The sequence below is a fragment of the Equus przewalskii genome, chromosome 18, assembly GCF_037783145.1.
Source record: "Equus przewalskii isolate Varuska chromosome 18, EquPr2, whole genome shotgun sequence".
Lineage (NCBI taxonomy): Eukaryota > Metazoa > Chordata > Mammalia > Perissodactyla > Equidae > Equus > Equus przewalskii.
The window spans coordinates 5,969,768-5,994,887 of NC_091848.1; positions in this window are offsets into that span (position 1 = coordinate 5,969,768).

Here is a 25,120-nt window from a genome sequence, read left to right on the forward strand (position 1 = left end):
TTCTTTGGGGTTATTATATAAGCGAACACTGTATTTTAAATAATAGTTCATTGTATGTATTGGGTTCCATATTTTTATTTTTGTCTTAATCTGTTTGGGTTGCCATAACAAAATACCACAGATTGGGTGGCTTTTAAACAACAAAAATTGATTTCTCAAAGTCTGGATGCTGGGAAGTCCAAGATCAAGGCACTGGCAGATTTCATGTCTGGTGAGGTCTACTTCCTGGTTCATAAACAGTCGTCTTTTCGCTATGTCCTCACATGGCAGAAGGGATGAGTGAACTCAACATTTTATGAGGGCACTAGTCCCGTTCAAGAGGTCTTCACCCTCATGATTTAATCACCTCCAAAGGCCCCACCTCCTAATACCATAATATTGGGGGTGAGGATTTCAACATAAAAATTTGGAGAACATACAAACATTCAGTCCATTGTAATTACTGTGTTATATCTTATGATACATCATAATTAACCACGGATGTCATCTTTTGGCAGTCATTTCCATTGTATAAATATTCTTTCATATTGTATAATGTCTGGAAATGTATCTGATTTTTTTAAAGACAATCTCTATGAGATATGACAGTTTGCTATAGAAATCATGATTAATAATTTAAAAACATATACTGTTTCTTATCTCTGATAAGTTTTATCTAAAAGTCAGTATTAATAAACAATTAAAAATGTTTTTAAAAGCCCAATTAAAATAATTTTATAAGACATGACAATTAAATGAATTGTGGAAAATAAATTCTGGTAAAAGACATTGGGATTATTAGGAAGTAGGGACTGTGCATCAAATAATAATATACTACTAATGTTAAATTCTTGTGTGTGATTATTGTATTATTATGTGGGAGAAATTTTGTGTTTTCATACTGATAAATGTTAAAGTATTTAGGAGCAAAGCACTATCATAACTACAAATAATATTAATATGATTAATTTCCAAATGATGTGCATACAGGAGAGAGAGGAGGGAGGGAGAGAGAGAAATGTTAACAGTCAGGGGATGTTTTGGGGAGTATATAGATTGCTATTTTGCTTTTGTATTACTTTTGCAATTGTCCAAAATAGAATTGGGGAAAAAAAGAAAGGCATAAATATTTTTCACAGACTCCAACACATGTATTGTTTCACAATGTATGGATGATGATGATGATGATACTAGAAATGAAGTCCCATTATATTTCTACAGCTTTTTTCTCTTTGTAAAATGCTTCCGAAAGTTAAACTCCCTTTATTTCCATAAAAAACGTCTGTTAAAGAACAGATAAAACGACCGTCACTGATTAACGATCTATCCTTTTCCAGGATTTTTACATATATTAATTTATTTATGCCTCAACTTTAGTAAACTTTTGAGGTAGATATCCTTATGCTACTTCTTTTTAAAATATAAGGAAGTTAAGACTCAAGTTACTAAGTAACTAAAGTCATAGTGTTAGCAAGTGAAAGAGCCTAAAATCAATTAATTCCCAAAATTAAATCAAAAGTTCAATTAAATTCCCAAAGCCTAGAGTGTTTGTGCTGCTTCAAAAAGAAGCAAATTTGCACTTGCCTGAAGCCAATGTGCTGGTAGGAGGAGAATGTCAGTCACCTGAACCCTGGTCCTTATACGCTTCCTCTCAGCAGTGATATTTCTGTGGTGAATGGTTCATAACATACCTATTTTCAAATAGTTGACATAGTTATACTTTTATAAAGTTTAGCTTATCTTTTACAAACGTTTGGAGAATAATCAAAATGATTTTATAGCCTCTTCCTTTGTATTCTCAAAAGTGCCTATATGGTCTGATAAAATATTATTCAGTTAGGAGTATTGGCATATTTGTTCACATGATAGCTTTGGCCACATCTGAAGCAAGAAAAGAAATCACAAAATTAGCCCATTCATGATGGCCATCTCAGTGGTAAGTGTGCATTTTCAGATTCTTGTTGCAGCCAGGCAGGATTTTATTGGATATGAAAGCAGTTGTCTAAAGGCTGAGAGGAGATAGTCGCTGTCCAGTTCACTAGCTCCCTGTAATCAGAATCTCAGTCCCCATAGCAATCAGTTATGAAGACTGAGGACTTTCCAATGACACTTGAGAACATCAGGTTGATCAATTCTACTAAATTCTCAGGTCCTTTACCATCAAACTCATGTAAGGAAAAACAGCATACAAGATTTTAAGTAAATATGACGTAGTAGCCATTTTACTTTCTTTATCACCTGATTAGTATATGCTTATTAGTATTTTCATTTTTTTCCATTTCTATTGAGATTTAATTGACATACAGCACTGTATGAGTTTAAGGTGAATAAGTTAATTATTTGACAACATATATTGTGAGATCGTTCCCACAATAAGTTTAGCTAACATCCATCATTTTGCATGGATGCAAATAAAAAGAAAAAGACAGGTATTTTTTCACTGTGATAAGAACTCCCCGGATCTACTGTCTTAACAACTTTCAAATATACCATGTAGCCATGTTAACTAGGGTCATCATGTTATACATTACATCCATAGTATTTATCTCATAGTTGGAAGTTTGTACCTTTTGATCACCTTCATCTAATTCCCCCACTTGCAATCTCCTGCCTCTGGTAAACATAAATCTGATCTCTTTTTCAATGACTTTGGGTTTTTTTTTTTTTGGTTTTTCTGATATATAAGGGAGATCATGTAGTGTTTCTTCTTTTCTGTCTGACTTATTTCACTTAGCATAATACCCTCATGGTCCATCCATATTGTCACAAAGGGCAGAGTTTCCTTCTTATTTGTGGCTGAATAGAATTCTGTCATATATATATGTAACACATTTTCCTTATCCATTCATTCAATGATAGACGCTTAGGTTGTTTGCATGTTTTGGCTATTGTAACTAATGCTGCTATGAACAGGGGGGTACACATATCTCTTTGACATAGCGTTTTCATTTCCTTTGGATATATTCCCAGACGTGGAATTGCTAGATAATAAATTAGTTCTATTTCTATTGTTTTTAGAAAAGTACCTCCTGTTTTCCATAGTGGCTATTCCAATTTACAGTCTCAACAACAGTGCACCAGAGTTCCATTTTCTCCACATCCTCACTGGCATTTGTTCTCTTGTCTTTTTGATGATACCCATTCTAACAGGTGTGAAGTGATATCTCATTGTGGTTTTAAATTTCCTTTCCCTTATGATCAATGATGCTGAGCACCTTTTCATGCACCTGTTGCTGATTTGAATATCTACTTTGGAAAGCATGTCTAATCCTCTCCACTTTTTTTGCTTATTATTTTGCTATTGAGTTGTATGACTCTCATATATTTGAATAAGTCCTTATCAGCTATATGATTTGCAAATGTGTTTTCCCATTCTGTAAACTACCTTTTCATTTTGTTGACAGTTTCTTTTGCTGTGCAGAACCTTTTTAGTTTATGAGTCCCACTTGTTTATGTTTTACTTTGTTTCTTGTGCTTTAGGTGTCTTATCCAGAAAAATTATTGCCAAGACTCACATCTTGGAGCTTTTTCCTTATATTTTCTTCTAGGAGTTTTATGGTTTCTGGTCTTACATTTAAGTCTTTAATTCATTTTGACTTATTTTTGTGAGTGGTATAGGATAGGGGTCTAGTTTCACTATTTTATGTGTGAACATCCTGTTTCCCCAGCACCATTTAATGAAGAGACTGTCTTTTCTCCAAATAGTATTCCTGTCTCCCTTGTCAAATATTAGTTGGTTGTATGTGTATGGGTTTATTTCTGGGTTCTCATTATGTTCCATCTGTCTGTTTTTATGCCAGTACCATATGGTTTTAATTACCATAGCTTTATAATGTAGCTTGAAATCAGAAGTGTGATCCCTCTTGTGCAATTCTTCTTTCTCAGGAATATTTTGGCTATTTAGGGTCTTCTGTGGTTCCCTATAAATTTTAGGATGTTTATTTCTACTGCTGTAAAAACTGCCATTGGAATTTTGTAGAGATTGTGTTGAATCCATAGATGACTTTGGATAGTACGGACATTTTAACAATATTAATTCTTTTATTCCATGAACCTAGTTACTTTTCCATTTATGTATGTCCCCTTCAATTTTTTTCATAAACTTATTGTAGTTTTCAGTGTAGAGATCTTTCACTACCTTAGTTAAATCTATTCCTACGTATTTTACTGTTTTTGATGCTATTGTAAGTGGGATACTTTCTCCATTTCTTTTTCAGATAATTTGTTGTTAGTGTATAGAAATGCTTCTGATTTTTGTATGTTTATTTTCTATCTGCAGCTTTACTGAATTCATTCATTACGCCTAACAGTTTTTTGGAGGAGTCTTTAAGATTTTCTATATATAAAATCATATCATCCACAAATAGAGACAATTTTACTTCTTCCTTTCCAATTCTGAAGCCGTTTATTTCTTTTCCTTCCCTAATTGCTCTGGCTGGGACTTCCAGTACAATGTTGAATAAGAGTGGTGAGAGTGGACGCTTTTGTCTTGTTTCTGATATTAGTGGAAAAGCTTTAAACTTTTCACCATTGAGTATGATGTTCGCTGTAGGCTTGTCATATATGTACTTTATAATGTTGAGGTACCTTCCATCTATACCTAATTTGTAAGAGATTTTATCGTGAAGAGATGTTGAATGATGTCATGCTTTTTCTGCATCTATCAAGATGATCATTTGAGTTTTTTTCTTTCATTCTATTAATTTGATCTATTTATGTTGAACCATCCTTATATTCATGGATAAATCCCACTGATCATGGTGAATGACCCTTTTTTGTGTGTGTGTGAGGACGATTGGCCTTGAGCTAACATCTGTTGCCAATCTTCCTCTTTTTGCTTGAGGAAGATTGTTGCTGTGGCAATTTTCCTGTTTTATGGGGGATGCCACCACAGCGGCACTTGATGAACAGTGCTAGATCTGTGTCCAGGATCCAAAACTGCCAACCCCGGGCCACCAAATCAGAACATGTGAACTTAAAAACTTTGCCACGAGGCTGGCCCCTGAATAATCCTTTTAATGTGCTGCTGAATTCAGTTTGCTAGTATTTTATTGAGAATTTTTGTGTCTATGTTCATTAGAGATATTGACCTGTAGTTTTCTTTTCTTGTAGCATACTTTTCTTCCTTTGATATCAGGGTAATGCTGACCTAGTACAATGAATTTGGAAGTGTTCCTTCCTCTTTGGTTTTTGGAAGAGTTTAAGAAGTGTTGGCTTTTATTCTTCTTGAAATCGTTGGTAAAATTCACCAGTAAAGCTATCTGGTCTTGAATTGCTCTTCTTTGGAAGACTTTTTATTACTGATTCAATCTCCCTACTTGTTATTATTCTTTTCAGATTTTCTACTTCTTTCAGTTTTGGTAGGTTATGTGTTTCTAAGAATTTCTCCAAATCTTCTAGGTTATCTAGTTGTGGCATACAGTTGGTCATAGTAGCCTCTTATGATTCTTCCCATTTCTGTGGTATCAGTTGTAATGTCTTCTTTTTCATTTATAATTTTGTTGATTTGGGTCCTCATTTTTTACCTTGGTTAGTCTAGCTAAATGTTTGTCAGTTTTGTTTAACTTTTCAAAGAATGGACTCTCAGTTTTGTTAATCTTTTCTATTCTTTTCCTGTTCTCTATATCATTTCTTTCTGCTCTTATCTTTATCATTTTCTTCTTTCTGCTAACTTTTGGCTCAGTTTGTTCTTATTTTTCTAAGTTCCTGGAGGTGTAGAGTTAGATTGTTTATTTGAGATCTTCCTTGTTCCTCAATGTAGGTGTTTATTCCTATGAACTTCCCTCTTAGAACTGCTTTTGCTGAATATCATAAGTTTTGGTGTGTTGTGTTTCCATTTTTGTTTGTCTTAAGATACTTTTTTATTACCCTTTTAACTGCTTCTTTGATCCACTGGTTTTCAGAAGAACGTTGTTTAATTTCCATGTACTCATGAGTTTTCCACTTTTCCTCCCATTATTAATTTATGGTTTCATACCTTTGTGGGCAGAGAAGATATTTGGTATTATTTCAATCTTCTTGAATGTATTAAGACTTGTTTTGTGGCCTGACATATGGTCTATCCTGGAAAATGTTCAACTTGAGCTTCAGAAGAATGTGTATTCTGCTGATGTTGGTTAGCATGTTCTGTATATGTCTATTAGGTCTATTTGGTCTACAGTGTTCAAATTTGCTGTTTCCTTATTTATTCTCTTTCTGACTGTCCACTTCATTGTCGAGAAAGGGGCATTAAAATCCCCAACAATTATTGTATTGCTGTTTATTGCTCCTTTTAGCTCTGTTAGTTTTGCTGTATATATTTAGGTACTCTGAGGTTACATGCTTACATACTTAAAATTTTTATATCTTCTTGATGGGTTGCCCTCTTTATCATTATATAATGACTTTCTTTGTGTCTACCATTTTTAGTTTAAAGTATATTTTGTCTGGTATAAGTATAGCTAACCCTGATTTTTTTTGGTTACCGTTTTCTTAAAATATCTTTTCCCATCCCTTACACTCTTAATCTATGTGTATCATTAATGCTAAAGTGAGTCTCTTATAGCCAGCATTTTGTTGGAGCTTTTATTTTTTATCTATTCAGTCATCCTATGTCTTTTGATTAAAGAATTTAATCTATTTATGTTTAAATATTGATAGGTAAGGACTTAATATTGCTATTTTATTCATTTTTTTTCTGACTGTTTTTTAGATACATTTTTCTTTGCTTCTTATCTTGCTGTCTGTTTTGTGTTTTGAAGTATTTTTGTATTGGTATGCTTTGAGTTTTTTATTATTATTTTTTGTGTAATTAGTACAGATTTTTTCCTGGTGGTTACCATGAGGCTTACCCAAAATATCTAAAAACTATAAAATCCTATTTTAAACTAATAGCAACTGAACTTTGACAGCTTTCAAAACTTTGCACATTTACTTTTCCTCCCCCTGACATTTTAGGTTATTGATGTTGCAATATCCATATTCCTTATATAGTCTATCCAATAACAGATTATTGTAGCTATAGTTATTTTTACTAATTTGTTTTTTAACTTTTATTTACCTATTTATTTATTTAACATTAATCAGTGAGTTTTACCCTACTTTCTTAGGTTTTTATGACTTAATTAGCGTACTTTTACTTCCACTCAAATAACTCCCTTTAGCATTTTTTTTAAGGCAGGTCTAGTGGTGATGAACTTCCTCACTTTTTTTTTATCTACGCAAGTCCTTATCTCTCCTTCATTTCCAAAGGAAAGCTTTGCCTTGGTTCACAGTTTTTCTTGGTTGACATTTGTTTCTTTCAATAATTTGAATACATCATTCTAGTCTCTCCTGGCCCAAAAAGTTTCTGTTGAGAAATCTACCAAAAGTCTTATGCAGTCTCCCTTGTATGTAACTTCTCTCTTTTCTCTTGCTACTTTCCAAATTGTTTCTTTGTCTTTGCATTTTGTCTTTGAGTTTTGACAGCGTAGTTATAATGTGTCTTAATGTGGCCCTTTTTGGATTTAACCTATTCACCTCTGGAGGTCCGTTTTTCTTCCCAGATTTGGGAAGTTTTCAGCCATTATTGCTTTAAATATACTTTCTGTTTATTTTTCCTTCTCTTCTTCTTTTGGAATTCCCATAAAGTGGATATTGTTTCTTTTGATTGTGTCTTATAATTCCCAAGACTTTCTTCACTATTTTTTACTCTTTTTTCTTTTTGCACTTCTGACTGGATAATTTCAAACATCCTGTCATCTAGGTCACTGATTCTTTCTTCTGCATGGTCAAGTCTACTTGTTAAGATCTCTGTTGAACTCTCCAGTTTAGTTAATGCATTTTTCAGCATTTCTTTTTTTATGATTTTCTATTTCTTTGTTGAATTTTGCATTTTTATGCATCATTTTCCTAATTTCATTTAGTTATCCATTTCTGTGTTCTTTTAATTCACTAAACTTCATTGAGAGGATTATTATGAATTTTTTTTGCAGTTCACAGATTTCTACTTCTTTAGGGTCAGTTATTGAATCTTTATTAATTTCCTTTGGTGGTGCTATGTTTACCTTATTTTTTGTGATCTTGTTTATTACATTGATATCTTCACATTTGAGTAAGTGGTCTCCTTTTCCAGACTTTACAAATTTGCTTTGGCAGAGACAGTTCTTCATCAGTCAACTTAGTTTGAGTTTCTGGACATGTCTACCATAACATCCTTGGGCAGGTGGACTTGTTATTAGGGTCTATTTTTGGGTAAGGCCACAGCCTGAGCTCTGAGGTCAGGGGTCGTGGGTTCCACTGGCTGAGAACAGTTAGATAGGACTACTGGCTTGGTTCCCTGCCCAAGTGAGTCTGTAGGATGGGCTCCATAGTTGCCTGGGTTCTGTGGTCAGGCTTTCTAGATGGTTAGGACTGGGTACTATACTCAGCAGTAGGCAGGGATATGAATTAACTCACCTATCCTAGTAAGGTAGAAGAATCGGCCTCAGGGCCTGTATGGCTCATTGTTTGGGGACGAAAATCAGGCAAGACTGTGCACTGAATTTTCTGGCTAGACAAAGCCACCTGTTTTGCTCTGCAGATGGGTTAAGCCATGGACTGTGCTCTCTGTTCAAGTACCCAAATGTGCAGGGCTGTTGGATGGGTTACACAGCTTACCATGTGCTCTGGTTTGGTTCCCTGGTTGGGCAAGCTGAAGGCTGTATCCAGCAATGGACAGGGCTACAAATTAGTTTCCCTGCCTGGGCCAAGCTGGAAACCTGGCTCCAAGACAGGCAACTCTGTGTTTGTTGTCTTGACACTCCCCAGTTTCAATGACTGAACAGGGCCACTGGCTTTGCTCTGGAGGACCATCTCTATCTGTCAGACTCTCTGTTTGAGTGTTGCTGGGCTATGCAGCTTCCAGGTGTTCTGACCAGGCTTTCTGATCAGGCCTGGCCAGGAGCTACACTCCGTAGTGAGTGGCACTATGAATTAGCTCGTCTGCTTGGGTAGGGGCAGACCAGGCTCTGGGGCTAGTAATGCTCTTTGAGGACTCAAATAAGGCAGGCCTAAACCTTACCAGTTTCCTTGGTCAGACTGTTCCACTGTCTTAGCTCTGCAGATGGCTGGGAATACTACTAGGGTACTTCAGGTGGGAACTCAGTCTGCCAAAATCTAAGTGCTGGTTGTCGTAAGCCCCTGCCTCCTTCTTTGCAATGTAATTCCCAGGATCAGTCTTGCAGATTCTCTCACAATCCCTGTGGGGTGAGAGTGGATTGGGTATTCTCAAGAAGTGACCCACAATGCTTGGGGAGCTGCATGGCCTCTGGGCTCTCTTTTCCACTGGAGTAACTATAGGCTCAGGGGAGACCAGTAGTGTGGTGCTATGCCAACTGGGGAAGGGGCAATTTTGTCAGCCTGTAGCTGCTCCTCTTATCCTTCTAATGTGGTCTATCTTGGTCTCTGTGGTGCTAAGGGGTCCTTCAGCCTCACCTCTGTGTCCTGGAATTTTCTCAGTGGTTTGTTGTCCATGAGTGGTTGTTAGTTCTTCTTCTTGCTGTGGGGGTGCAACGTCAGTAATGACGTATGTCTCCATCTTGGTGATATCACTCCTTTAGTATTTTCATTGGTTGGTGCCTCTTTCTATGATTGAACAATAAACATTAGGTTAAACTATTATTTGCATCAATTAGGTATGATGCATTTAAGTTAGAAAAATATTTTCATGGTGTTTTTGGGCTCAAAGTTTCCTATACATCGCTTTTCATAAATAGGTATTTTATTTATCCTTAATATGATATACCACCTGGTTGCTACCTGAAAAACATATAAAATAATATATCACATAATGGAAAGAGCAAATTTTCCAAAACCGTGTCTGAATTCTTCATTCATTCAGTTCTGATTTTCAGTTATCGTATTATGTTTTCACACAGACACACACAGAAACTCAAAGATCTCTTTCAGAATTTCCTGGAAATAAGAAATTGCAAAGGTAGCTCCTTGAAAATATTAAGGCACTTATTTTAAGATACAAGTATACATGAGAGCCTCAAAGGGACACTTATTCAAGTGTATTATTTAAATTGCACAATCAACTAGCTCTATGAGCATCCATGAGTTTCCTAAATCAAGCAAAGACAAGTATGGAGAAAAAGGTGATTTAATGGTTCTCTACATTCTAATCCTTCCCTTTCCGCTCCTGGAGGAAATAGTAGCTCCTTTCTGTGTTTAAAAACAAAAAAATAACAATAGCAAAACTAAAAAAAAACCACACTATATTTGATTTCTAACTTGTGAACCAATTCATCATAGATAATTCTGAGAGCACATACAAAACCAAAAAGAAAAGCATGGTGAGCTTGCTTTAACTTTTTTTTTTCACTCTCCCATTTAAAGTCATGACCCTTCTATAAAGGTCAGAAACTGGTTTTCAATGGATAGCTAACTAGCATTGGAAACTAGGGGTACAAGACAGGATAGTGTAGTATTAGTTGGCATTACAACACCATCTTTGTCCTGTAGGTCCATTTCAGAATGCCCTCCATCACCTGAGGTACTTCTGATTAATTTCATAAAATAAATTCCTTTTTACAAACTAAATTAAATATATTTTACAATTGAAAACTGAGTTACTAAAAAGAATGAGATCAAAATGATTTCCAAAGTAAAATTCCAAACATGCACTAAATCAACAACATCAATAAAAATTAAACAGATGACAAAATGGCCAAAGATGCCAGATAAGGTCCTTTTTTATTTCTAAATTAAAATTACTAGAAACAATAGAACATGTTCTGAGAAGCAAATCTTAGGTTTACTACTGGAAGCATTCTAAGTATAAAGGACTCTATTATTATCTCTTTTCAAAGAGTCTGAATTTAGAGTCACGTAACATTTTTGCTTCCTCACTGATCACTTACAATGTCATCTCTTACTGTGTTATCATCCCACCCTCCCTCCTCCCTCCAGTGGTTCAACTAACTTAGCTTCATACAGGCAGAGTTACACACAGCATCCACAGATTGCACAAAATGAACCTGGATGTTCTGAACAGATGCTACCAGCAAGGATGGAGCTAAATTCTCATGATTCATCAATGTGCAGCTCTTTTGGAAAACAACACTTTGCTCCCCAGGAGCAAAGTGATTTTCATGAACTCTTACTAAACACATTTTTATTTCATGGTAGTTCCTTTCAGTCTGTCTTCAATGTGTAAAGTATATGTGTATTTATTTTTATATTCAATTTTATGGTGGCATACAGACACGTATATTATTTTTACTCTCCTCTTTTTACGTTTTATTAAATATTACTTGAAACCTGATTTTAACGGCACATTAGTCAGTCCTACCTGCCATTAAAAAATACCACAGATTGAGTGCTTCAAACAACATCTATCTTCTCGCAGTTCTGGAGACTGGAATTCCTAGATTGAGGTAACAGCAGGATTGGTTTCTGGTGATGTCTCTCTCCTTGGTTTTCAGATGGCTGCCTTCTTGCTATCCTCAGATGACCTTTCCCTATGTGCAGGCATGGAAAGAGGGAGAGCAAAGTCTGGTGTCTCTTCCTCTTCTATCAGAGTAAAGCCCCACTCTTAAGACCGCATTTAACCTTAATTACCTTCTTAAAGGCTCTGTCTCTAAATGCAACCAGATTAGTGGTTAGGGCTTCACATGGGAATTTTGGGGCAACACAATTTAATCCATAACAAATTGGTACATCAAGCAGATACTCTATAATATTACTAACCATTACCCTACTAGTGAACCTAATTTTTAAATTTTAATTATTATAATTAGTCCTGAATTAAATACATTGTATAATACTTTTTACACAGGTCTCAATATTTATAAATACTGTATTTCCAAGTTTCTTGATTCATGTTGTTAAATTCATTTCCAGAATTAATTAACTGATTTATATTCCTATCAGCAGGACTTAAGGCTGTCCGAGAAAACTAAAATAGTAAATGCAAGAATAAGATGATGAAGTGGTATACATTTCTACCTCTCTCTCCCAAATCCATGTGTGAAGATTCCAGGAAAGCAAGTGGGAGGTAATTAGATCTAAGAATACTCCAAAAAAATTACGCCAAGTTTACACAATATCAGGTAGTTAAAGAAAAGTAAATTTTTAAAAAACTATAACAACACGATTAAATAATGTTATTTTTTATTAGTTCAAGTACATGCTAAGCTGTTATAATTAAGACATGCAACATAGTGTTAAAATAAGGTAGACATTTATGTCTCTCTTACACAAGATTACAAAATTAGGTGGGCGATTATGGCACTTACAAGCTCTTCCCCACCTTCTGATCTGGAGACCCAGCTGGTCAGCTTATTGCTGGACTGCCTGCTCTCAAAGCTCCTTTAGTGTATAGTCAATGAGAGACACTCATGTGAGACTCACAAAGTAGAAGAGAGACAGACAGATCATTGCTCCCCAGAGGCTACTGCAGACAGATGTGTGAATGTAATGTCCTAAGAAGATTCCAGATGTGCCTCTTGAAAATCTACAAACTGATTTGTGCTGCACGTCAGATGCCAAAGACTGTGACAATTCGTTGGAACTTCCCAGAGTTTCTTAAGATTTGTTGTGCCTCCAGCGAGAGTTCTTGAAAATCAACTGCAACCTTCACTGACCTTTACTAACTCAATGGTTGTAAGCTTCTAAATCTCTATGCTAAAATTCTTCAAATTTGTTTTCCTAACCAAACTCTAAGCAAGACAGCATTTTGTACCAGAATTGTCTCCAGGAACTGGAGGCTCGAATTTTAGAATCTGTAATGGGTTCTCACTCTGATTAGATTTGAAGGCAGTAATAAATTCATGGCTAATGAAAAATGAGACCCCGGTATTTCACGACGTTCACTGAAAAATATTTTCTTGAATTTGCGCATGAAAATACCCATAAAATTGAAGTACCCGTAGAACGCAGGGGTATGGAAGACCTTTTAGCTCTTACATTAGGACATTAGGGAAAATAAAGACTATAGGAATACAAGAACTATGAGTTTGGGGTTGGTACCACTTAAACCCCTGAAGAATTTGAGAGAAGAAAATAACAAGCTTAGGGTTTAAATTCCAAACTTAAAGCATGGACAGAAAAATTGAATAGTTTTTCTGATTATTCTGAGAGAATCCCTAATTTCTTGAAGCCACAAGGCCAAAGTTTCTGATAACCAAACAAGTTTGATCCTAAATTAGACTAAATTTTAATATGTAAGTTTAATTCACAGCCTCAGTAGCCCTTTTAGGTTTAAGTTATGATGTTGATCAAGAAAGACTGGGGCTTTGAATGACCATGTGGACATTTGGGTGGATTCAGATGAATATGAAGACCTTGAACCTGCCTCTGAGCTTCTCTTGCCAGCAGAAGCAGCAGAATCCTCCCCACTCAAGGGATTAGCTAAGTCTTGTCTGACATCCCCATAAAGATCTCACCTAAGACACTGGCTTTTTTTTAGGGTCCAATTCTCAGTTCCTACTTTTTCCATTACTTTCTCCTACTTTTAGACTCATAACTAAAGCAAATCCCAGCAGATCACAAAGGATGACTGCAAAGTCTAACCTGGCAGGATGCGTCAAACACAACAAAGAATTGCAAAATTTTGTAAGCTACGTTGGCACAAACCTGATGAATATGGGTGAAAATAATTTTTAAGTTATGTGAGGGGTGAAAAGAATATTTTGCTGGATCTGGCGAAATTTATTGATATGGGTATACTGATCAAAAAGATCCTGAACAATAAGTTCTGGGCATTAATAATATTGAATTTTGAATTTTGTTATATTAAGCACATGAAAGTGATTCTAACACTTTGCTCATTTGCTTGAAGGAAACCTGGGCTTAAACGTTTCCTACATTAAATGAAGCTGAATTTTCAGCTGTCCTTGTTATACTCCAAAGGAAGAAATCTAAAGGTTTAAGGAGATAAGAATGTAAACATGGATTTATTATGCACAATATTCTCCCCATCCCTTAACTATGTCCCCTGGGACTATGCAGACAACATTTCCTCCACCAATGCCTTGAACAATATATTTGTGTGGGAATCATCGACATCATTGGAAAAGCTTTTTATTGTCTATCTGCAAGCCAAAGATTACAGTTGAAGATCCTGTCTTTGCAGTGAGTTCTCAGACTTTAGTGACATGAAAGGATCTCAGGGCTGCAGATATCACTTAACCCTCAGAAACTAGGTGAGCATGGTCATAATAATGGACAGGAGGGCTGACAGTAATCAGTATATTTTGGCACAGAGAGACCTTTGATAGTGGCTAATTGATTATAGGGACCCTAGACTTCAGATGGATAAGTATTTTGCTAAAGTCAAGTGAGAAAACTTCTTGGCTTACCCAGTTCCTAGACGGGAGCCAATACCCAGACCTAGACTATGAACTTTGAATTAAATAGGTTGTTTGTTCCATCCTGAATATATGACTTCTACCTATGCAACAAAGGTACCCACTCTAATTGACACTTTTCCAGATAACAGAATTGATGGAGAGGAAAAGTAGGGCAAGCAACTTATCTTTAAGATGTTTCACATTTCACATCTTCTCATACCTCATTGGACTGAATTACCATCATGACAATACGCTGATGCTAAGGAAGTTGAAAATGTAATCTGTAGCTGAGAAGCTATGTGCCTGTTAAAACTCCAACAATTCTATTAGTAAAAACAGAAGAAAAAAATAAGTAATGAAAGACAAATACGGGATCTGTTATATCCTTAATAGTGCTTTCCCTCTCTCCCCATTTTACTTCTTTAATTTTTTTTAACTTAAATGAATGTAGCTTAACTTTCTTTCTACTAGTACTACTGATCTCTGCCTACTTGATATAACAAATATATTTAGAATCCTGAATTTCGAGTAATATAGACTCCTTGCAAGCAGATATAGATTATTTCCAAAAATTAGTCATAGTCTTTGCCATAGGCAAGTCTCAATAAATATTAGAGAGTTGAACATATAGAATCCAGCCTCTCTGATCAGAATGAGAGATACTAAGAATCAATAACAAGAGATAAAAACCATGTTTTAAGGTTAAATAACATCACATTTTAATAACTCAGGGTTCTATATAAATAAAAAATGAAAATTAGGAAATACTTATAATGATCCCAAAACACACAGGGGATGAAACTAATGCTACACTTTATATCAATGTTTATATCAGAACAGATGAAATTATAAAAACTAAGAGTTAAGTGTTCATGATAAGAACTTAGGAAAAAACAGCATAATAAAAAAGATCAGTGTAAACTTTGGTGTTCTATACTGAAGCCTTTTCTTCAGCATGCTGTTATTTCTCTCAACTTCAAAGAACCAAACAAAGCCTGCCATTCAATTTGTTCTTCTAACATATTTCAAACTTCACATACACAAATCTGAGCTCTCACCTACTGACCTTGTCATCTTCATTTCAGTGAAGATTAACTCTTTTCTTCCAGTCACTCATGACAAATGTTTTGGCAGCCAACTTGATTTCTCTCTTCCATCTCTTCTATCACTGATTTCATAGACAATATTTTTTCCTTCTGACTCAGAATAGGTTCTAAAATTTGATCACTTCTCAATACTTGCACAGTATTAAAATGGTACAAATTACTGATAAGAATAATACCGTGAATAATTCAAACAGATATTATGCTGAATGTGAGAACATGAAAGCACAATGGTACATACTGCATGATTCCATTTATATGACGTTCTAGAACTAGTCTGTGGTAAAAAAAAAAACAAAAAAACAAAACAGTAGTTCTCTCTGGTTAGGATATTGACTGAGAAGGGACATGACCGAACTTTTTAGTGATGAAAATTTTCTATTGATACTGGTGTGGTTGAGCCAGGCATATGCATTATTAAAAACTCATTGAATTTTACCATTAAAATGTGTCCATTTCACCATATACAAATTTAACCTAAGAAAATGGAAACAAGTATTTAACTCTAATTGCTAGGTTAGCTTTTCACATTGGTATGGGTAAAAAATTTTAAAACAACTATTTGTTATACTAGCCTTGAGCAAATGGGTAAATATATTGAGGATAATAAAAGTTATATTTCTGAATGTAGTGAAAGACATTAAACATGTGGAAAGTGGAAAGGTTAGAATGAAACCTGTATTGTTGCATTGCCATTGGAGTTATCAGTGTAGACTCATGATGTATATATACATGATATATATGTGTGTGTACATTTACTTCTCTATATAGCTCTGTTTACACAAAAGGCCTAAAAGCAATGCTACAACAGTGACAATAAGCACACTTGGCATCTAGTTCTTAGTTTCTAAATAAAATTCTCCACTAAAATAAACCAAGAGAAGTAGCCACTTTCAGGGTTGTGGCTGGTAAAGTAGATGAACTTGATACTTAGTTTTGCACTGAAAAGTAAGGAAGTGATTAAAGAATTATAGGGACATTTCAAAATGGCACAAGAGTTTTAGTTTGAAAAGGCTTCCACTGGCTAAATTTGGAACAATTCAAGCATCAAAATAAATAACCAAATAACAATAATAATCCGTTGAATGAAATAAGAATTCATGAAATCATATTGATATAATAAATGGCATAAAAAGAAAAGCTGTTTCTTACAGTAGAATGGAAACTAACGAATGTAGTAGGAATGTTGAAGTTAGAAAACCATCAATGACGCCAAACTTATCAGAGGAACTTTGATAAGAAAGGCAATATTGAAATATTTTTATAGTTTTTCCTTGGAGATTACTTATTAATTACAAAGAGAAAAATGGTAACTTTACAGAGAAACATGGCAGACACAACTTTAAGAAATTAATATTAACGTTGCCAATATTGGGAAATTATGTGCTTTCTGAAATGATGTACTGAGTAGGACATAATATTATTTAAATAGTAATTCTACCCAAAATGCATAACCTAAATATGGTCAGAAAGAAACATCAGAAGTACAAATTAAGGGGCATTATACCACTTATTTAGTATTCTTACATTCTACATTCTTAAAAATTATCAAGACAAGAATGGCAAAGGCAGAGGAACAGACCCAAAATGAAAGGAAATTAAAGAGCCATGACCACTAAATGCAATGTGTGATCTTGGATTAGGTCCTGGGCAGAGAAATACATACACAAAGTACATTACTGGGAAATTTTTATGATCTTAGTACTATTGTGCCATTAAATTTTGTTATTTTTGTAATTTTACTGTGGCTGAGACCCCTCTTCTGATGAAATACATACTGATTTACTTAGTGCAAACAAGCATAATATTTGCAATTATCAAATTGTTCATAAAATAATGTGCTATAGAGATTGATAAAATGCATATAGCAAAATATTAAAAATTGACAAATCTGGGTAAAAGGACCTATGGAAATTCTTTGTATTATTCCGGGAAAATTTCTGTAAGTTTGAAGTTATATCAAAATTTTTAAAAATCCAATTTGCATTATCCCAACAAATACAGAAATTATTACAAAAAGTGGGGTGGTGCCATAAAAATAACCTGATATGTGTGTATAGCATCAGGTTAGTGGGAGGATGGCAGGTGTGCAAAAATAAATATATGTTTAAATTAAAAATTTGAATGAATCTCATAATGTTTAGGTAAAAACACAGCAAAAGACTAATATGTATATAAGTTAATACTACTTAAGAATTTAAATACACAAAGACAAGGTATTCAAATATACACATGTATCAAAGCAACTATTGTGAAGGTTTAAAAACAGATTACACAAACCAGAGTGAGCATCTATGTAGAAAGAGGTATGGAAGTGGAGAAAGGGGAAGGGAAATAGCATTAAAACTAATTTCGCATTAAAACTAATGAGAATGGGGCTGGCCCCGTGGCCGAGTGGTTAAGTTCGCGCGCTCCGCTGCAGGCGGCCCAATGTTTCGTTGGTTCGAATCCTGGGCGCGGACATGGCACTGCTCATCAAACCACGCTGAGGCAGCGTCCCACATGCCACAACTAGAAGGACCCACAACAAAGAATATACAACTATGTACTGGGGGGCTTTGGGGAGAAAAAGGAAAAATAAAATCTTAAAAAAAAAAAATAAATAAAAAAAAATAAAACTAATGAGAAAATAAGGAAATAGCACTGCACACATCACTATTCTCTGTCATGAATCTACAGGTGCAATTAATTAAATTCTCTTCACATTCCAAACAAGCTTATGTTTAATGAAATTGAGATTGATTTAAATTTACATTTACACATTAAAATTTACATTTACCACAGTTCTTCAGTGTAGTTTTGTGCTGCTCCAGTCCTCACTAATACCCCCTACTCTGGACTATAAAAGGAGGGATCAGCAACTTCAATTTATAAACAATATGGCATACCCACTATGCCACAAATATTTATATGTAGGTGCCACTTAATGGAAATTATTACCCAGTCTAGCTGACAAAGAAATGAACGTCTAACAAGTTCCTTGAAAACATTTTGCATGAATAATATGAAATCTTTACCAGGTAGTACTTAAAGCAACAAAGACGTGCAATCATGTGCCACATAACGACATTTCAGTCCCATAAGATTAGTACCATAGAGCTTAGATACGTAGTAGGCTATACCATCTAGGTCTGTGTAAGTACACTCTATGATGTTCGCACAACAACAAAATCACTAAGGATGCATTTCTCAAAATGTATTCTCTTTAAGCAACGCATGACTATATGAAAGTATTTAATCTCTATGCATCTCCCCTAACTTCTTTCCTCAGCTTCATTCTTTTAATAAGAACTAAGCAGATATGCTACCTTAATCTTGGAAATCTTGCAGGTATATTCAGGAGCAATTTTTTTGTTAGTTTAAAGTTTATTTTATTGTTAAATATATTTTCATAGTTACTTGCAATGCCACATAGTAGTGTTGAATACAACATGGCGACCACAGCAAAACAACAATGGAAACATGCTGTTCTTCAGGGAATATGATGTGGTTTTACCATGCCTCGGTGACAAGTGACAAATAACAAACAAATCAGAAACAAATCAGTCACCAGTAACGTTTTTCTCCCTTGAGTGAGCTTTTGTCAATCTCACAAAATTTGTAGAACGTTGGTGACAAGGACCACATGAAGCTGTGAGCAATCAGTTGCTCTTTTGTGATTTTTTTTCCACCTTATTTTCTTGTATTTAAATGGACTTTATTTCAGTTTCCAGCTGCTGGATATCCTACAGGAGTGAAATTTTGATACAATGTTTTCAAAAGACTTAAACAACTTCAACAATTCTTTAGGCTTAGTAGTTTGTGGGATAGTAAGTTGGACTTAATCACTGCCGGCATTTCAAACGAGTGAACTTCCTGTAGGAGTGATGGTCAGTAATTCAGAATGTTCCATTTCAGTTGGAGAAGAAAAGTAGATAGCAAATAGAGTCCCTGTAGACTCTGTCATCAGGCACAAAGCAGAGGATGGAAATCAGGAAGGCTGCAAACTAAGAAGCAATGGCATGTCCAAGAAGAGAGAAATAAAATGGAAGTAAAAGGTTGGTAGAAAGGATACCGGTTAAAGGTACCCAGGAGAATTCATCCTGGAGTTTTGAGTGATGATCTTTTCATGGAGGTTGAGTAATACACTTTCATTTGCCATTGTAACCATAATTACTAGTCTACCTGCATTTCAAATTCCAATGATACAAATAAAGGTTTAAATTATTTTTGGTTGTTTTATCCTAAATTTTCCAAGAAAACAAAGGATTCTATACCAGTGGTTCTTTCTATAATAGTCCAGAATAAGTATTCAATTTTGAGTGCATAAATTGTTTTGCTAATTTGATTAATTTTGTTTTTAGCAAGAAAAGTTGAGAAAGTCCTTCCTCAGGAATGGCAATTCATCAAGACGAACTAGTAGTATTTCTTACCTATCTTATCTCTCATCATAGAGGTCAATTGAAGATAAAATAAGAGTTTATCACTTACTTGGAAGTTAATAAAAACAATGTCTCAAAGATGCTGTTAATCACCTTCAACCAAAAACAAAGGGCAGCAGGGGGAGACAGAGAGAAATACAGAATTATAATTGGAAAAACATCAGCCAATGCACTATATTTTACATTTTAAATTATCTTACTTAGGTGGTTTTCATTTTTCTGTTCAAATTACATAGAGTCCTACCAAAACTTATATCCATAACTTCTATCAAATAAGAATAGGTAACTTTTAGCATTAATTTAGCATTCTATCATATGTATGCACTTAAGAAGAACATTAATTGGACTCATCATGAAAATTAAAATTAAATTATGTATGTATTATTTCCACTGCATTATTTATTTTTAAAGATTGTTCTTAGATTTATAATCATACTTTGTATGGGTAAACTCCACACAGCTCGTGTTTGTTCCTCTGAAATCATTGCTAATTCCATAATACACTTTCTGTAAAACAAAGACACATTTAAGTTAATCCAAGTCATTCTGGGTTTCAGAAATGGATTTGGGAAAATTCCTTCATGATCTCCTTATTATCTATGTGATTTCTATGGACAAAAGATCAGCAACAGTAAATAATTTAATTGAAGATTCATGGGGAAGGGTACAGCAATAGTCATTAGAAGTATCTATAATGGAAGATAAAGTAAGATAGCACTATGATTTAAACTGTAATATACATTTGCTGCCAATTGGCTGGAATCTGGGGGATTTGAAAATCAGTGACTTTTATTTATTAAAAGCATTAGAAGATCTATTATTCTGAAAACAGATCATAATAGCTGTGGTATAAATATGATGTAGTAATTGGTTTGTATTTTCATAAATTAACCCACTCTTTTGAAAAATAATCTTACAGGGGCCAGCCCGGTGATGCAGCAGTGAAGTTTGCACGTTTGCACATTCTGCTTCAGCAGCCCAAGATTCACCAGTTCAGATCCCGGGTGCGGACATGGCACTGCTTGGCAAGCCATGCTGTGGTAGGTGTCCCACATAAAGTAGAGGAAGATGGGCACAGATGTTAGCTCAGGGACAGTCTTCCCCAGCAAAAAGAGGAGGATTGGCAGTGGATGTTAGCTCAGGGCTTATCTTCCTCAAAAAAAAAAAAAAAAAAACCTTACAGTGTTTGTCTTTATCTGACTTATCTCACTTAGCATAGTGCCTGCAAGTTCCATCTATATTGTTGCAAGTGATAGGATTTCCTTCTTTCTTATGATTGAAAAATATTCCATTGTGTGTTTGTATACATATATATATACATATGTATATATGTCTGTGTATATATAGATATATACACACACACACAAATATATATACCACAACTTCTTTATCCATTCAACTGTTGACAGACACTTAGGTCATTTCCATATCTCAGCTACTGTGAATAATGCAATGGACACAGGAATGCATATACCTCTTTGAACTCCTGTTTTCATTTCCTTTGAATATATACTCAGAAGTGGAATTGCTGGATCATATGGGTCAATAAAAAATAAATAAGTAAATAAAATTTTTAAAGTCTTACAAACTACAGAGTATTTTAAAAAGTAGAAATATATAAAGAAATATACATGTAAAAGCTTCAACACTTTCTATTATTGTGTTCAGAGGAAAAGTTCTGCTTGTGTTAAGAAAAATATGATTTTCCTCTAAACACAAGAACATATATACACACAGACACACACACATGTATGTGTATAATTGTGTGTATGTGTGTGTTGATTTATCTCTCAACCTGAGAATACATTCATGGGCACATTATATACATGCATATGTTTGCATACATGCATGTATTATACATATACATATATGTATATATTATACAAGCATATGCATCTATGTTATTTTTAATTTAAATGCTTGATTTGTTATGTCTTTTACAGACTTTTGTGTAATTCCAAAACAGTAGTGTGCTCTTTACAAATGTGATATTTTAGTATCAGGGATCACAGCTAAACTAATAGACAAATCATTTAATGAAGTGTTCAATTAATCAGTCATAATTACTTCTAATTAACACTAATGAAATTGGGGTTATGTAAAGAAGAAATATTATCTAGTAATAAATGTTACTTAATTAATGTGAATGGAGATGTACTTAACGTTTCAAATTTTTATATAAATATTTTGCTAAACTGAGTCCAGCAAAACATGAGAAACCAAACCATCTTTTTCTTTACCACCATCATTGTGGAAAAAAAGAAGAAATATATTTTAAAAATTTAGTCTCTTAGAAAAGTTTGATTGTGTCTTTGTGTATCAACACAGAGATAGCTAGGTAAATAGTACTTCCTGTACCCAACATCTTTGTGCCATCTTGAGCCATCTCTTGAGGCAGAGCATTGCTGTAGGAACTAGCAGTTTGCGTAGCCCACTGGTCACTTTTCTTAGTCCAGATTGTATCACTTGCTTACTTTCCCCCAGTATTTGTCTGCCATCTCTAAACTGTCCACTGCTAAGACTTGCTCAACCATTCTATTTCGTGCACAAACTTGGAAACGTAAAGTAGCTAATAGCTCCTGGAAGAATCCTTGATCAATTTGAAATGGAAGTCTGTGGATGAATACTTTCGTGTTTCTGTTAAAAATCCTGAAGTGCATTTGGTAAGCTACCTGAAGTGTTTCTGGGAGTTCATGTCGGTCAAGGTTCAACCAGAGAAGTAGAACCAGTAGGAGATAGATTAGATAGATAGATAGATAGATAGATAGATAGATAGATAGATAAAGATATTTCTTGCAAGGAACTGGATTATGCAGTTGAGGGGGCTGGCTTGGCAATTTCAAAATCCATAGGGCAGGCCATCAGGAAGGGCAGGCTGGAACTGTCTGTCAGGAGCTGAATTGCAGCCCATAGGTGGAATTTCTTCTTCAAGGAAGGCTCAGTTCTGCTCTTAAGACCTTTCAAGTGATGGAATCCAGCCTACCCAGATCACCTAGAATAATCTCCCCTACTTAAAGTCAACAGATTATGGACTTTTGTCACATCTACAAACTACCCTCACGGCAAAACCTACATAAATGTACAATTAAATAACTTAGGACTATAGCCTGGCCAAGTTGACACATCGAAAAGCCCATTGCGGGTTTTGAGACCTACTTGTCCAGAAAAGAAACCAGCTTAATAACATATCCTTGGTTTGACTTTACCGTTTTACTCTTCCCTGACACCCTGGTCCTTGGCCCTAGGAGAGCATCCTCACATAAACCTGCATGCCAACCCTTGTCGTAAGTTCTCCTTTGGGAGATGGGGAGACAATTGGTATCATGAAATAATTGACATCATAGTGGCCTTAGAAAGTTGATCCTCATTATGAGGTTCTGGAAAGAGATCATCCACAGGTCAGATAGCAATAAGGACTACATTGATGTTGATGGTAATGGTAATGATAACCCCTGGCATGCAGAAGTATTACCATTGCTAAGAATTTCACTGGCAGGACATTTTGACGAGGTGTGCATTAGTTTCCTCTGGCTGTTATAACAAATTACCAAAAACTGTGTGGCTTGCAGAAACAAATTTATTTTCTCACAGTTTAGCGACCAGGAGTCCAAAACCAAGAAGCTGGCAAGGCAGTGCTTCCTCAGCTCTAAGGGAGAATCTGTTGCATGCTTCTCTCCTAGCTTCTAGGGGCTGCCACCATTCCTTGGTGTTCCTTGACTTGTGACCACACTACTGCAATTTCTACTTTCTCCTTCACTTGGCCTTCTCCTTTCTGCATGGCTTCTCTTCTGTGAATCTGTCTTAAAACCACATCTTCTTATAAGGATACATGTGATTGTCTTTAGGGCTCACCCAGATAATCTATGATAAATTCCTCCTCTCAAGATTTTTAACTTAATCACATCTTTTTTGTGCCACATATGCCATAACAGATGCCATATGCGACAATATTCGTAGGTTCAGGGGATTGCAACATAGACATGGATTTTTTAGGGCAAACTTTCAGCATGCTACAAGGTGGAGTGTGAAACTTTGGCTTATCATGTAGGGATTACACTTGAACATTTTGGGGACAATGGATATTATAACGACTGGACTTGTTATTGGTTTGCAATTGATTTTAGAAACCCTGAAAGAAGAAAACGATTGGCTCAAATTAGCAAACTGTCAATGCAAGGCACACCATGAATGCTAAAACATCTTCATGGGAGCATTTCTAGAGACTTTTGTCACCTGTGCTTGTAAGGTAGACTTCTGAAAAACCAGGCTGATATTTATTTGTGGTGGTGGCAGAGCTTGAAAGGACACCAAATGAGTATCTTCTGAGATCTATGCTAAAGTCAGGACCCTGATACAGAAAGAGTAGGATGCTGGTATATAGGACAGAGAAATGTGTCAACATAACCGAGAATCTTGAACTACAAAATACCTCTAATATTCCCAGTCAAGGAAAACAACTCCCTCCTTTTTGCTATAAACAAGTCTTCTCTCAGCTGGAAACCATGCAGAGACCTCCCTTGAGGCAATTGCGACAAAGATCCTGTATGTCTACCACAACACCTCAATTTTCAGGCTTATCTTCATTTTATCTTAAAAGCAATAAATAGGCTTAGGTTGCTGCAAAGACCAATTTGGGAATAATAATAACTTTATTGTGTTGCCAGGAAAGCCTCAAAAGAAACCTTTTCGTCAAAGTAATAAGAAACGCACTGGTGAGAAAGAATGAGGATATTTAAGAAGCTCAGTCGGACAGAGTTGACAATAGAAACAGGTTTACCTTGATATTCCAGCTACCAGGGTTTTGCCACGAAATTAGTTTACTTTGTATTGGTAGAATTGTTAATATTCTCAAAAACCAGAGACTAAGAGGTGGTGCTCAATGGTAAAAGGCAAGATAGAAGTAATTACCAAATAGATTGGTAACCACAATGTATTGATTTGTAATGTTTCTAGAAGTGAGATAACCAGGCAACTAGGGCATCAGCCTACTACCTTATAGAGAATTCTGATAAGTATATTCTTTCACTCAATGGTAGCTGAGTTAATAAATAAAATAATCCATAAAAATTGGCCATAAATTGATATTAAATTTGAAATTGGTTTATTGCCTTAATATATGTTTTATGCTGAAGGTTGTAAGGATGAGGCCAGATATGGAGAGGTATTCCTGAAAACGAATATGTATTACAATTCTGAAGACTTTGTACATTTAGCACTTTGCATGATTCTGAAGACTAGACTGACTTATTCTATCTTTCTTCTCCCGATACCCTAAGGAGTTAGCTGACATTTATAACTAGGAACCCATAAATCTTCTGTGGAT